This window comes from Patagioenas fasciata, chromosome 30, assembly GCF_037038585.1.
Source record: "Patagioenas fasciata isolate bPatFas1 chromosome 30, bPatFas1.hap1, whole genome shotgun sequence".
Classification (NCBI taxonomy): Eukaryota; Metazoa; Chordata; class Aves; order Columbiformes; family Columbidae; genus Patagioenas; species Patagioenas fasciata.
The window spans coordinates 1391643-1406004 of record NC_092549.1 but is presented as its reverse complement, the minus strand read 5'-3'; positions in this window follow the sequence as shown (position 1 = coordinate 1406004).

Below are 14362 nucleotides of genomic sequence, written 5' to 3'. Positions count from 1 at the left end.
AGAGCCCAACCTCACCATGGGATCATAGGAGAACTGAGGTTGAAGGGACCTCAGGAGTCTGCAGTCCAACCTGTCACCAACTGGGTCACACCAAGATGTTCAAGCCTTGATCCAATTAGAGCTTTAGCAGGACTAGAGGAGTGATCATCCCTTTGTACTCGGCACTGGTGAGACTGCACCTTCAATCCTGGGGTCAGTTTTAGGCCCCTCATGGCAAGGAAGACATTGAGGTGCTGGAGAGAGTTCAGAGGAGGGCGACAAGGGTGGTGAAGGGTCTGGAGCACCAGTGTTATGAGGAGCGGTTGAGGGAGCTGGGGTTGTTCAGCCTTGACAAAAGGAGGCTGAGGGGAGACCTTGTCGCTGTCCACAACTGCCTGAAAGGAGGTTTGATCATGGTGGGTGTTGGTCTCTTCTCCCAAGTAGCAAGTGATAGGACAAGAGGAAATGGCCTCAAGTTGCACATGGGGAGATTTAGATTGGATATTAGGAAAAAATTCTTTCGGGAAAGGGTTTAGAAGCAACAGAACAGACTGCCCAGCAAGGTTGTGGAGTCACCATCACTGAAGATGTTTAAAAGACATATAGATGATGCACTTAGGGATATGTTTTAGTGCCAGATTTAGGTTATGGTTGGACTTAATAATCTTAAGGGCCCCTTCCAACCACAATTATTCTCTGATTCTATGATAAGTCATTTTTGGTATTTTCTTTCTCAGAGGACCATGCAACCTCCCTGAGAGCCAGGACTTTTCTGAGGTGTTGGAGAGATGTCTCACGGTCACACCAGCCAGTTCCACCAGCACCTGTCTGTTCCTTCCCAGACCAAACCTTTTCTCCATATCCCAACCTTCCAGGTGAATTTCTGGGACACAGCAAATCCTGTCCAGGTCTTCTGGGCCTGTTCAGAAGAGAGCAGCAGGCCAACATGTTGATGGGCTCTCTGTGCACCTCAAAGCCTTCCTGACCATTTTTGTCAATGCTCCACTTACACCCAACCTTTCTGGTCCTTAAGCTGTGGATGAGGGGATTGAGCAGGGATGTGGGGATGGTGTTGAAAAAAGGCTTTGTCAAACTGTCTCGGGAGGGCTGTTCTGGGCATCCCACAGTCAAGGATGAAGGTGCTGTAGAAAACAGTGGCATTGGTGAGAGGTTCAGGTGGAGAAGACCTTGTGCTTGTCCACACTGGGGTAGAGAGCAGTGATGCATTCATGGGATGCCCATATGAACAGGAAGTGAACAAATGGCTCCAGGGGGACAAAATGCCTTCCAACCAGTTCTTTACCCATCACAGATGCACCATCCAGGCCATGAGCTGCAGCTTCTCCAGGAGACGCTGTGGGATACGGTGTCAAAGGCTTTACCGCAGTCTAAGGACACAACACCCACAGCCTGTGTGGTGGATTCACTCCCCACGACAGACTTTCCCTCATCTGCTCAGCCGGTCACCTTGTCATAGAAGGAGATCAGGGTGGTCAAGCAGGACCTGCCTTTCACAAACCCACGCTGATTGGGCCTGATTGCTGGTCTGGAATGTGTGACCTCACAGTCCTTTCCCAGCCATGTTCCTGCTGTTGGCCTGTCCCCTGCAGAGGCAGAAGTGACCTCACAGTCCCCTCCACAACCATTGGCTTCCTACTGGACCATGAGTTCCTGAGACACAAGTGACCACATGGCATTGTACCCAGCCATCACCCTCCTTGTGGTCCAGTGTGTGAGCAGATCAAACTGAGCTGCTTTCATCAAATTTATCCAATAGATTTCCTATCAAGGGTTTGAGTGGAGAAACGTTCCTCAGAGGAGCTGCTGTATTTACTCTGGGGCATTTTATATCTCTACTGCTGTCTTTTTTCCTTCTTCCTCTGTCTATTCTGTCTTGAAAGAGGTCTCCAAGGAAAAGATTCATTGAATCCTACAATAATGCAGGTTGGAAGAGACCCCTGAACACCATCTCTGTCCCACTGACATTTATGGCACCCCAAGGAATAGCTGACAGCATTTGTGCTCCCTTGGGTTCATCTCACCACATGCACACAGTGGACATGCACATGATGTGTATGGTTACAACCCATCTGTACAATGAAAACCTGGACTTTTGACCTAGTGTTTCATAGAATCATAGAATATCCTAGGTTGGAAGGGACCCACAGGATCATGGAGTCCAACTCCTGTCCCTGCACAGGACACCCCACAGGTCACACTGTGTGTCTGAGGACATTGTCCAGTCTTTTCTTGAACACTGTCAGGCTGGGGCTGTGACACCTCCCTGGGAGCCTGTTCAGTGTCCAGCACCTCGGAGTGAAGAACCTTTTCCTCATCTCCAACTGACTCTCCCCTGGCACATGTTCCTGCCATTCCCTTGAGTTCTGTCATTGGTCACCAGAGAGAAGAGATCAGTACCTACCCTTCCTTCTCCCCTTGTGAGGAAGCTGTAGCCACCATGAGGTCTCCTTTTAGTCTTCTCTTCAGCTCTGATGCTGAGAAACTCCTTGGTTTGCTTTCTGAAGCAGAAAGGAGAAGCCATGACCTGCAGGCAATGGGAAGGGGGATCCTGTCCCTCACATACGGCTCAGGGCTCTTCCTGGGACCGTGGGATGTGGGTGTGCAAGGCCCAGGGAAGGACAACACTGGTGCAACAACTTCCAGCTTCCCCATGGGGCTGCAAGGAGGCAACGAGGCCCCAGTGCCATGAGGACAACATGTCTTCTCCTAGGCCTCAGTGGCAGAGACAACTGCCATGGCCAAGGGGACAGACCCGTGGGTTCTGTGGGTCCCTTCCAGCCCTGCCAGCACCCTTTGCCATCTCCACCACAGGTTGTTCTACATAGTCCTACACCTCCCTCTCTTTCCCTGCAGGCTGCAGACACCCATCTCGCTTCCGCACCATGTTCAAATTGGTCAAATATATTTCCTATTAACAATGTGAGTGAAAACCACTCCTCTCTGGAACTGCTGTTTTCATGTTAACAACTTCTATATCTCCTCTTCTGCCTTTTATTTTTTTACTATTCTTCCACCTATTCCTTATTCAGAAACCTCTTCAAACAAAAATTTTGTCACATCAGACAAAAACTGAGGTTTGAAGAGAGGCCTTGTCTCACTCATCTTCTCTTGCTCTCATGCAGGGTGAACCAGGTGAGGTTGCTCAAGGTCTCCACCCAGGTTTGCATCATCCTCAAGGCACTTAAAGTGCTCTCTGTTATATCATAGAAGAGGAGAATAGAGATGTTCAATAGTGTTGACCAAGTGCTGGTCACTGAGAGATGACACCAGTAACTGGCTGCATGGAGGACTTTGTATCACTGATGATGTTTGGGCTTGATGGTTCAGCCAGCTTCCCACCCAGCATCCACTTCTTGAGCCCCATCAGCACCACTCTGGCCAGAAGGAGACCATGGCTGAGCCTTGCAAACACCCTGTACACAACATGCCTTTATTTCCCCTGTCCATTTGGCTTCCTTCCTTGTCCTTCATATGCCTGGAAATGGCTGCAGGAGGATGCGTCCCATCCCCTTCCCAGGATGGAAGGAAGGGCAGCCAGTCTGTACTTATCCCGGTTCTTGTTTGTGCTTTTCTTGAAGATGGGTTTGACATCTGCATTTTCTAAGGACCCCAGAACCATTCTGGTTTCTATGGCACCTTTGAGAGCACAGTCCGTAATCACGGGCAAGGGTGACAGAGCAGACTGGAGCACTTGCAATGAGCCTGACCAAGGCAGTTGAGATGAATCTCACTGAGCCAGTGGGGTTTGTTCCTGGAGTCACACACAGAAATGTCAGGTTCTGTCAGGTGTCCACATCTGAGCTGACCTCATGGACTCTTATGCTCCCAGGGATGCTCAGAGACAGAGTCTGTCCCTTTTACACACAGAGGCAGGAATCACAGTGTATTTCTGGCTTCCTGTTGCCAATCCCAAAAGATGGGAGACACCTCAGCCCAGTGGTGTGTCACCTGCTCTGCACTCATCTGGGATGTCCCACGTCATGAGGAATGGACACGGGGACCTCATTTCAAAGAAGAAGATCCCAGTGGGTGTTTTCCCATGGGCTGTTGCTCCCAATATTAAGTGACCTCAGGCCCATGTCTGTGCCACAAGCCTTCATGGAACCCCCAGGAATAGCTGACGGTGTTTGTGCTCACTCGTGTTCATCTCACCTCACATACATGATGTGCATGCTCACATCTCATCTGTACAAAGGAAACATTGGACTGCTGAACTACTCATTCATTGTCCATTCATGGAGGGAAGAACAACCTCTGTGGGTGAGAGGCCAGGGCTGGAAATGGAGGTTGTGAGGGGCCAGTGCATGGTGATTGCCCTGAGGCTCCTTCTGAGGGGTGTCCAGTGCACAGGGGCACAGCCCAGCCCCTGCTCTGCTGGTCCTGCAGGTCTCTGGCAGGAGGCCTGGCTGTGAGAGGACACTGCTGTACCAGCCCTGCACACACACACTGATCAGATGTACAATGGTGTTTGAATCTATGAGCCAGTTTCTTGGGCGTGTTCTTGAGAGAATCTCTGTAAGAAGACCTAAATCTTCCCGTCCTGCCCATAGGAGATCACCTTTCAATCTGGAAAGGCTGTTGTGAGGCCAGCTCTGTCACAGCAGTGCCCATTGCCTGTCCCTGCCTGCGCTCACAGCACTGACACACAGCAGGACGGGGACCAAGCTGCCAGAGCACTCAGGCCTTGCACCAACACAAGGGATGAGAAGGAGAGCGTGGGAGTGGAACCAGAACAGCTCTGGAAGAAAAAGCGCTGGTGCTCCCTGGCAGGGCTGCCAGGCTGGACTCTTTTCCCCTCCTCCGATGCACAGGAACTGTCCCTGCAGCTCCAAACAGGTCTTGGAGAAAGGATCCCATGAAAAAGAGTCACTACAGGGCTCTTTAATTTGTTTAAATACACAAAGGGCACAGTCAGTGGTTATAAAAGAACAGCAGACAGTGAATTTGAAAGGAGATGACAACATTATCACAACAGAAACACCACCACCAACAACAAATAGAGATGACAGGGCAGGCCTGAAATTAGTTACATTAAAACTGCTATGCAGAAGGAGATGGGCAGTTTGCTGCTTCAGGAATTAATCCAGTCATCAGTTTCCACAGGGCATCCTTGAGCTCCTGGTTCCTCATGCTGTAGATGAGGGGGTTCACTGCTGGAGGCACAACCGAGTACAAAACGGCCATCGTCAGATCCAGGGATAGGGAGGAGAATGAGGGGGGCTTCAGGTAGGCAAACATGGCAGTGCTGACATACAGGGAGACCACAGCCAGGTGAGGGAGGCAGGTGGAAAAGGCTTTGTGCCGTCCCTGCTCAGAGGGGATCCTCAGCACGGCCCTGAAGATCTGCACATAGGACACCACAATGAACACAAAACATCCAAAAACAATTAACAGACTAAACACAAGAAGCCAAACTTCTCTGAGGTAGGAGTGTGAGCAGGAGAGCTTGAGGATCTGGGGGATTTCACAGAAGAACTGGTCCAGGGCATTGCCCTTGCAGAGTGGCAGTGAAAATGTATTGGCCGTGTGCAGCAGAGCATTGAGAAACCCAGTGGCCCAGGCAGCTGCTGCCATGCGGACACAAGCTCTGCTGCCCAGGAGGGTCCCGTAGTACAGGGGTTTGCAGATGGCAACGTAGCGGTCGTAGGACATGATGGTGAGGAGAGAACATTCTCCTGTAGCATAGAAAAAGAAAAAAAAGACCTGTGCAGCACATCCCATATAAGAAATGGCCCTGGTGTCACAGAGGGAAATGGCCATGGACTTGGGGACAGTGGTGGAGATGAAGCCAAGGTCCAGGAGGGCGAGGTTGAGTAGAAAGAAGTACATGGGGGTGTGGAGGTGCTGGTCCCAGGCTATGGTGGTGATGATGAGGCCGTTGCCCACGACGGCAGCCAGGTAGATGCCCAGGAAGAGCCAGAAGTGCAAGAGCTGCAGCTCCCGTGTGTCTGCGAATGGCAGGAGGAGGAACTGGGTGGTGGAGCTGCTGTTGGACATTTGCTGCCTTTCGACATAGGACGCTGACCAAAGAAGAAAAGGCAGTGACAAGTTAGGGGAGATTTCTCTGAGCAAAGTCAAAGCCATTTCTCATACACCCTCCCCTCCTCCACACCCCCTTGTCCTTTTCCAGACCTTCCTCCAGCTCCGTGTCTGAGCCCTGGGTGGTGCTGGCTGGAGGTGCCGTGAGGAGCAGGGCCTGTGCCCGCTGGCTGCCGAGGAGTCAGCCCTGCTCTGCAGCAGGGGGCATGGGAACGGGGGGCAGGGGACAGTCCTGGGGTTCAGCTTTGTTGGATGGAACCGAAACAAGTCTCATCCTTTCCTAAAAAGCATTTTCTTGGTTGCAGCATCTCTGCACTTCTACATGGAGCTTTCAGAAAACACACAGATGCTATAGGACAGGTTTCCATCCTGGAGGGAAGCTCGCAGCTGGGAAGAAAACCTCAACGAGACACACAAGAGTTCTAATGATGGAATTTGATTCAGGGAGACTCAGATCATTCCACAGCGCCACAGACTGCATTGCCCACACGCCACAGGTCAGAGCAAAGCTGGACACGTGTTCCCATGGACACAGCTGCAGGAAAGGACCCACAAGATCAGGCTGTGACTCTGCAGCTGAAACTGCCGTCCCCAGAGAGCCTGACAGCAAGAACAAGATCACAACAGCAGTGACCCAGAGCAGGGGAGCAAGAAGGACAATGCGGTGAGGGTGGGTGTGAGAGAGGCCAGGGCAGAGGCAGCCGGGCACTCAGACAGCGTCACCCTTCCCCAGCTGTGCAGCCACCTCCCAGACACCAACATTGCCGGGCAGCTGCTCTCAGCCCCTGTGCTCTGCAGAGGAACTGGAGCTCTGGCTGCACAGGAGCTGCTCCATGCCTTGGAGCCCCCGGCCCTGAGGGCAGAGGCTTTGCTGGGTGGGAGAGGAGGGAGGGGGCTGCTCACAGGAGGGATCTGCACTGCAGGGGATCACAGGGACTTTTCTCTGTTCTCCCTCCCATAACAATTCCGGGTTTGGTTTCCTCCCATTTCTGATCATTTCCCTGTTGCCTGGAGATTCTCCCCCTGGGCGGTGTTTCCCTGTCCATGTCTCTTCCCTGTCAGTGCTCACAGACCCCATCCCACCCTCTGTGCCCTCCCCCTGGCCCTGCAGATCCTGCCTGTTCACAGGGCACTGCCTGGGGGCATCTTCCTGTTTGCAGGTTGGAAAACAGGACAGGTCAGACTAGGCTGATGGGTCCAGCAAAGGTGATGCAGGTGCTGGCAGAGGGGTGGTGAAGGGATGTTATGAGCCTTCTGGCAGATGTACTGATCACTCAGAGTTGCAGTTCAGGAGTCTCAGTGACTTGTTTAAGCATGAGAGCTCATTTTCTTTTTATCTTTCCTGCACCCCCCACCCCTTGGGATAGGAAACTGAAAAGACAGGCTCAGGAAAGCTCCTTATCTGTCTGGTAATCCTTGCACTGATCTTGTCCTTGAGGCATCCCATTCAAAAAATGCTGGGGGTGATCTGGAGCTGTGAGCAGCCCTGACCCACACAGCACCCTCTCCACAGGAGAAACACATTTCCTGCCCCACAGGGTTTGCTCCTTCATGTGACAGCTTCTGCCCTCAGTGTTGCTGGGATCTCCCCGGGCAGGCTGAGCGCTGACCCTGGCAGGTGGCAGAGTCCCTGCCCCAGCACAGCCCTGGGGTGCAGGGACCCTGCTCTGCAGGACAGTCCTGGACACCCCTGCCTGCACATTTACATTTACACCCCACAGCCACCCTTGGGAGAACACAGCATTCACGTCTTGTCACTCTGACAGTGCAAAAGGCAACCCCTGCTCTGCAGCACATCCTCTCCTCTGCATCAGAGAATCTCTGAGAGCTGTACTTACATCTCTCTTAGGCTCTGCAATGTGACAGCTTTCTGAGATCCTGCCAAGATTTGCGGATGCAATGCTCTGCAGCCACATGCTTAATATCCTAGAAGATTTCATTTCCAGTGATCTCTCAGCATCCTCCCACCCCGGACTGCATTTCCCTCTCTCTGTCTGGCTCCTCTGAGCTTGGTGCTGCAGGCAGAGCCCTCAGCCCTGCTGCGTGTGCAGAGGAGCTGCTCCTGGGCAGAGCTGTCTCTCTGCAGCGCTGCCGCTTGCCAGGAGCTCCCTGTGTCCCAGGAGCCCAGCCCAGCTCAGCAGCACAGGAGCAGCCCATGATGTCCCTTTCTCTGTCCCCTCTGGGCTCCCTCCAGGTGTCCCTGGGTCTCCAGGGACACATCCTTTCAAACAACCTCAAGTAATCAGTGATGTTGATTCTCTGTCCTCTGCAGCAACACTTCTTTCCAGCATTGTGTTCTTTGTATGAAACAATAAATTGGTATGAGAATCATCTTTTATTTTCCCATCAGTAGACAGGACACCAGGAATGTTACAGCATATGATTTGATTTCTCCAAGCTGAGGGAGGAATATCTTCAGTTGAAGGAATGTAGGCATTTTGTTCTGGTTTTATACTGCCAGGTCTAGAGAGACATTCATCAGTCTTTGGCCATCTCATGTCTGTGCTCTGAAGCAAAGCCTTTGCACACATGGGCTCTTGGACACTTGGTACCAGGTTTCCTGTGGCAGGTCAGAGCTGGGCTGGTGCCACAGCTGGGGTGGTTCAGCCCAGATGTGAGGCAATGGCCTCAGCCAGGGACCTGACTGGGGAGCTGGAGCTGTCAGTGCTGCAGACAGAGCTGTGACACGGGTGGAATGAACTGCCAGGCAGGGTGGCAGAAGTGAGTTCATCTGGTCTGCAAGGACAGCAGCCTCCAAGCACAGCAACAGCCCAGATCAGAGCTCAGTCCAGACCTGTAAGGCAATTCAAGGGCCACATAATGAGCTGTTACTACTGCAAGAGCAGTTAAAGGAGAAATAAAGACACTTTGTAGCCACTAATGAATTTAATAACGGAAACAAGTGATATTTTCTGTGTCTCTTGTCCTCCATCTTCACCAACAAGGTCTCCCAGGCCTCTGTGACTGGAGGCAGAACAACCAGCAGTGGATGGGGATCAAGTCAGGGGTCACTGGAACTAACACAACCCTTTCCAGTCTATGGGACAGCAGCGGCAGCATCCCAGGAGCTGAGACAGCAGGACGGTGTCACAGTGAGGCCACTCTCCACCATCTTGGAAAGCTCATGGAGACTGGGGGGACTCCCTGACCACTGGCAGCTCTCACACAGTGTGTGTAATTTTCAAAAGTGGCCAATGGGTGAGCAGGGGAACTAAGGGCTGTGCCCCAGAACATGTCCACTGGGACCCCATTTCTGGAAGAGAAGGTGATGGGGTTTACCCAGGGCGGGTTGTGCCTGTCCATCCTCTTTGCTTTCTGTGAGGAAAGGACAGGGTTGTGGACGTGGGCAGAGCAGTGATGGTCTGTTACCTGGAAGTCAGCAAGGCATTCAGCATCATCCCCCACAATATTCTTGTGTCCAAGGTGGGATACTATGGTCTGTGTCAGTGTGTAAGTAGATGGGTAAAAAAACAATCTGGATTGTTGGGCTTGGAAAGGTGCTGTAGAAAGGGAGAAACTTTCCAGTCATGAGGACAGTCAAGCACTGGAAGCTGTTTCCCAGGAGTGCGCACTCAGTCTGTCTCAGAACGTGACCAGGATGTGTTTGGATAAAGCCCTGAGTAATCTGGTCTGACCCTGCTTTGAGCAGAAGGTTGGTCAAGACACCTGCTGAGGTCCCTTTGAGCCTGAATGACACTGTGCTTCGTTCCCCTTCATGTTTTCAGTTTAGAAAAAGCTCTCAGGTTCTCCCTGACCACATAAATAATTCACATAAGGTGCCAGGATGTTTTACAAGTGTCCCCGAGCAGTCTTCACCACAACTTTTGCATCCCTTTTCATTTGCCCAGGGTCTTCTTGTTTGCTGTCCTAATGCCCTTCCAGGAAGAACAGCCCATGTTGTTAACCCATTCAGAGCAGGTTGTTCAAGAGGTGTCAGCCTCCATGTACAGAGTCTGCACATCAGCCAGGCAGCAAAGCCATCGTTACAGAAATGGAGACGAGGCTCTTGGCCAGCTCCTTGAACCCAGATATCAAAGTGACGTGTCTGCTGAGGTTCCAGTGAACAGCTAAACTGTAAGTGCAGAACATGTGAGTCCTCATTGGGTATCCTGGTTCATCTCCTGACCCATGTGATGCTTCAGGCTGTGAAGAGAATCAAAACCAGCCATTTGACTGGAGTAGTTCCATTTTACAGGTGTCAGACAGGGCAGATGAAGGGAGCTCAGAACTCCAGACTCTACTGCACAGCTGGGACCGCAGAGACTGGAAATGCAGGTGACAGTGTGTGTCAGTGCACACCACAGAAAGATTCTGGTGTCCTTTGTGCCTTTGCACTGACCTGGGATCTGTTCCTTGGCCTTCTTGGTCTCAAAAAGGGACTGTTCCACTATGCCACCTCTACCTCACAGCAGGAAAAGAAAAAAAAAAAGTTATGAAAGAAGGATGATTTTGGAGTAATTTCATCCAAGAGGTGTATTCTTTATATAATAAAAAAATGTTTAAAAAAGTGCATTGTTCTAAGAACTTCTTTCAAGACGCAACTACTGAGGTGTAGTAGATGCTTGGAAAAGCATGAATGACTGTTAGGACTGAAATTAAAGAGATTTAGATCATCGTGATCATCAGTGAGAATAAGGAGGTCCCTGTTACTGTTACTAGTGACAGTACCACTGTTCAAAAACATCCTTCAGAGCATCTCCTTTTTTCCTGGGCTCCAAAGCTCATCCTGCTCAGATTTTGAAAGGATTGCTTCAAACCCCTGTGACCCAAATCCTACAACTGTCTCTCCTCAACAGCCTTTTACCCCAGGAAGGGGAAAACTCCCAATGCAGGTGCCAAACCAGTGCTCAACCTGCCTGGAGAGCCAGGACAGTTGTGCCACACAACAGCAGCCTCTGAGGGAAGCTGGAGGTAATGGAATTGAAATGGTTTTAACCCAAATCATAGAATTATGGAATCATGTAGTCTGGAAAAGACCCTTAAGAACATGGAGTCCAACCATAAATCAAACAGTGCCAGGACCACCACTAAACCATGTCCCAAAGCGCCACATCTCCATGTCTTTAAATACCTCCAGCAATGGAAGCTCCAATCCTGAGCTGGCAGGACACTATTGGCTGCAGTTGGACATAAGATACTGGCCATGACTGTGAGTTCAGCCCTCACTGGCAGAATGTCTCACACCCTCACTGAGGAGGGCAGGGGGTTGGGAGATGGGAGCACGTTTCAGTTTCCAGATCCCAGGACAGAGCCCAAACCATCCTGCCCTTGAACTCTGGCATCCCAGTTCCTGAGACGCAAAGCTGGTGGCCTCCTGTGGATAATCACATTAAAAAACATCAATAATCCTTCAAGCGTTTGTGTAATTTGTCTAGGAATGTCAGTTTTTAAAGAAAAAAAAAAAAAACAACACATTTAACATACTTACACTTAAATATCTGTAATATAGTACCCTGCATCTGTGGTAGCCCCTCTGGCAATGACAATTAAATAGGTATTTTCTCTATAAGGCTTCATACCTCATCCACAAGCACACACCTAAGGGGTTCAGATGAAGGGTGGGCTGGCAAACGTCACCCTTTGTGTCCCCAGGTGCACGGACACTGCTCATGTGCCTCTGCAGAGAGTGGCAGAAGCTGGATCCCCTTCTGGGACAGACTCCTTCCAGGAGAGACACAGACACAGGGGTAACTCATCAGGTCTTTACGGCATTTCACTCGACATCAGTTTTGACATATAGGGTGTTTTCCTGCGACTATTCTTTCTGAACAAATGACCATAAAAAGACAACCATTTAGTAAGACATGGTCATAAAGAGGCTGTTATGGACGAGAAATGTCACCATGAACTCTGGAGGGAGCGAGGAAGTTTATAATAAGCACCATGAAGAACCAAGAAACTCAAGGCCTCTCTTGAGCTAATCATATATGGCAGTGCCATTTTCATGCTGTGGGCATGGCTGTGACTGGGAGATGGGGAATGGCTGCTGCTGGGGTGGCTGTGCTCAGTCATGGCCCATGAACTGATCCTGATCTGCTCCTCTCTCACACTGCCCACACTTGGATGGACCTCAGGAATCATCCATGAGCCTGGTGGATGAATGAACCTCCTGGTGTGATGGGGTATGGATCCGAATAGAGGATTCAAGCAAGTTTGGGAGTGGGACATTGAGGTGATTGGTGACCATTGTCAGGTGTATGAAAGAACCTGGATGAGTTGTGAGGAACTCACAGGCATTTCCAACTCCACAGAAAACCAGAGCCTTGCAGTTAAAGCAACAGCACTTGACATAAAACCCACCTGAAAACACAAAACACTCACACTGACCACAGGAAAAGCCTTGAAAAACATTTGAGAAAAAATTACCAGGGAAGGGTTCAACCATTCTGGTGACAAACAAGCATCAAGGGTTGACATGGCATCAGAGCCACCTCCACATTTCCTTCACCACCTGTAACCAGTGTCTCCAATTCTTTCCTTCACCAGCCTCCAGGGACAGGGACCTGCACTGGTTGTTTCCTTCACAGCTGTGTCAGTGATGGCCCTTCATGGGCTCCCAAACACCCTCAGAAACTTGGGGTTTGCTTCTGCCTTTCACTTAATTAGAGGTTTGTTCATTGTTTCAGTAGCTGCAGTTCAGGATCATGGCAGCAGAGGGCTCATTAACACCGAAAATGCTCTTACAAGACAAGGATCTGTGCACCATTTTCCTAAAGTCTTCAAGTCTGCTGTGAATGACTAGAGAGATTTCAGGAACAGCCAAACAGAGAGCATTTCCATTATAAACAGCAATAAAGGCAAATTTATTTTATGTCCTTCCCTGCTCGCCCTTCTCTCCCTTTCCAGAACAGGTGGCATCAGCAGCCTTCAGTTCATATTGATGTGGAGTGTCTCCTGGTAAAGACTGAACATGTCAGAAAAGTGGGTGCCTGAATCACCATGTGAGTGAGGACATAGTCCGGGACACCTCAAGAGGAATCACACTCCTCCAGACCAAGAGGTGGTTGTATCTGAGAATTTCAGGTGCCAGAGCACAGCGATACTTGTGTTCAGGGAGCTGGTCAAATGCTCCATCTCCTTTTCTGTAATGGTGTCTGAGTTTGCTCAGGTCACCCCTGACTTGAGCCCATCCACTGCTGGGTGTTCTCCAGACTCCTGCCTTCAGGAACAAAGTCCCAGGAGACCTTGCTGGTGAAGCAAGAAGCAAAGAAGCCATGAAGAACCTCAGTCCTGTCTGATTCTACTCTTATTGTTCAGCAGCAGCCTCATGTTCCCACTGTTTTTGGCAAAGGAAGCAGTGTCAGCTCATCTTGCTTCTCTCAGCCTCCCCTGCAGGTATCATCTCCAGGGGAATTTTGTCATCATCTCTATATTCCTGGACAAGGATTCTAAATTTTTCCTTTGCAGCTCCCCCTGCTTCTACCTCCTGTGTGCTACCTTTTTGCTCTGGAGCTCCAAGAGTTCGAATGGGCAGTCTCACAAGATAAATGCTTCTTTTCATGGGAACTCAGAGAGATCATTCTTGTGCTTGGAGCAGGCTGTCCTGTAAGGCTGATCTTATTTCCTGAGCTCCTTCACACTTCAAACCTACTTCTATGTCACCACCTCTATTGGCAGTTGTCCCCTATTATGTGGGATTCTGGAGCCCACCAGCCTGTGCTCTGCTGCTGGCCTTCCTCTCTCCCCTCTAGTGCCTGACACCCCACTGTTTCCTGGTCACAAAAGCCAAGGTGGACATGGATTTTCACATCCCTCACCAACTCTTCCTTGTTTGCCACTTCCAGATCCAGGCGAGAATCACCCCTGCTGCCCACCAAAAAGCCATGTTAAGAATTTGTCCCAAGATCCTCTGGACTGTTGGCACCTGCCACTTTCCCTGGTCAGTGAATACCAGGGCAATTACAGGTCCCCATAGGAACCTGCTCATTGACTGGAGAGTTCTCCAGCTTACTGACAGAAGATATTTTCCATTTCTTCTCTATGATCAAGTAGTTTGTAACACCCAACACGTTATCACCCGATATTGGATTTACATGACACATTCTTAGAACCGGGGCTGAATTGGCTGTGCTACAGTTGCTGCTGCTCAGGGAAGACAACAGGAGTTTGACCAATATCAGGGTTCCATCAAGCATCCGGATCTGACCTGGCCTTGAGAACTCATTATGCACCCAGGGATGTTCAGAGACGGAGTCTGTCCCTTTTTCACACAGAGGCAGGAGTCACAGTGTCCCTCTGGCCTCCTGGTACGACACTCAAAGGATGGGAAGTATCTCATCCCTTTGGTGTGTCACCTGCTCTGTACTCATCTCAGATTTCCCAC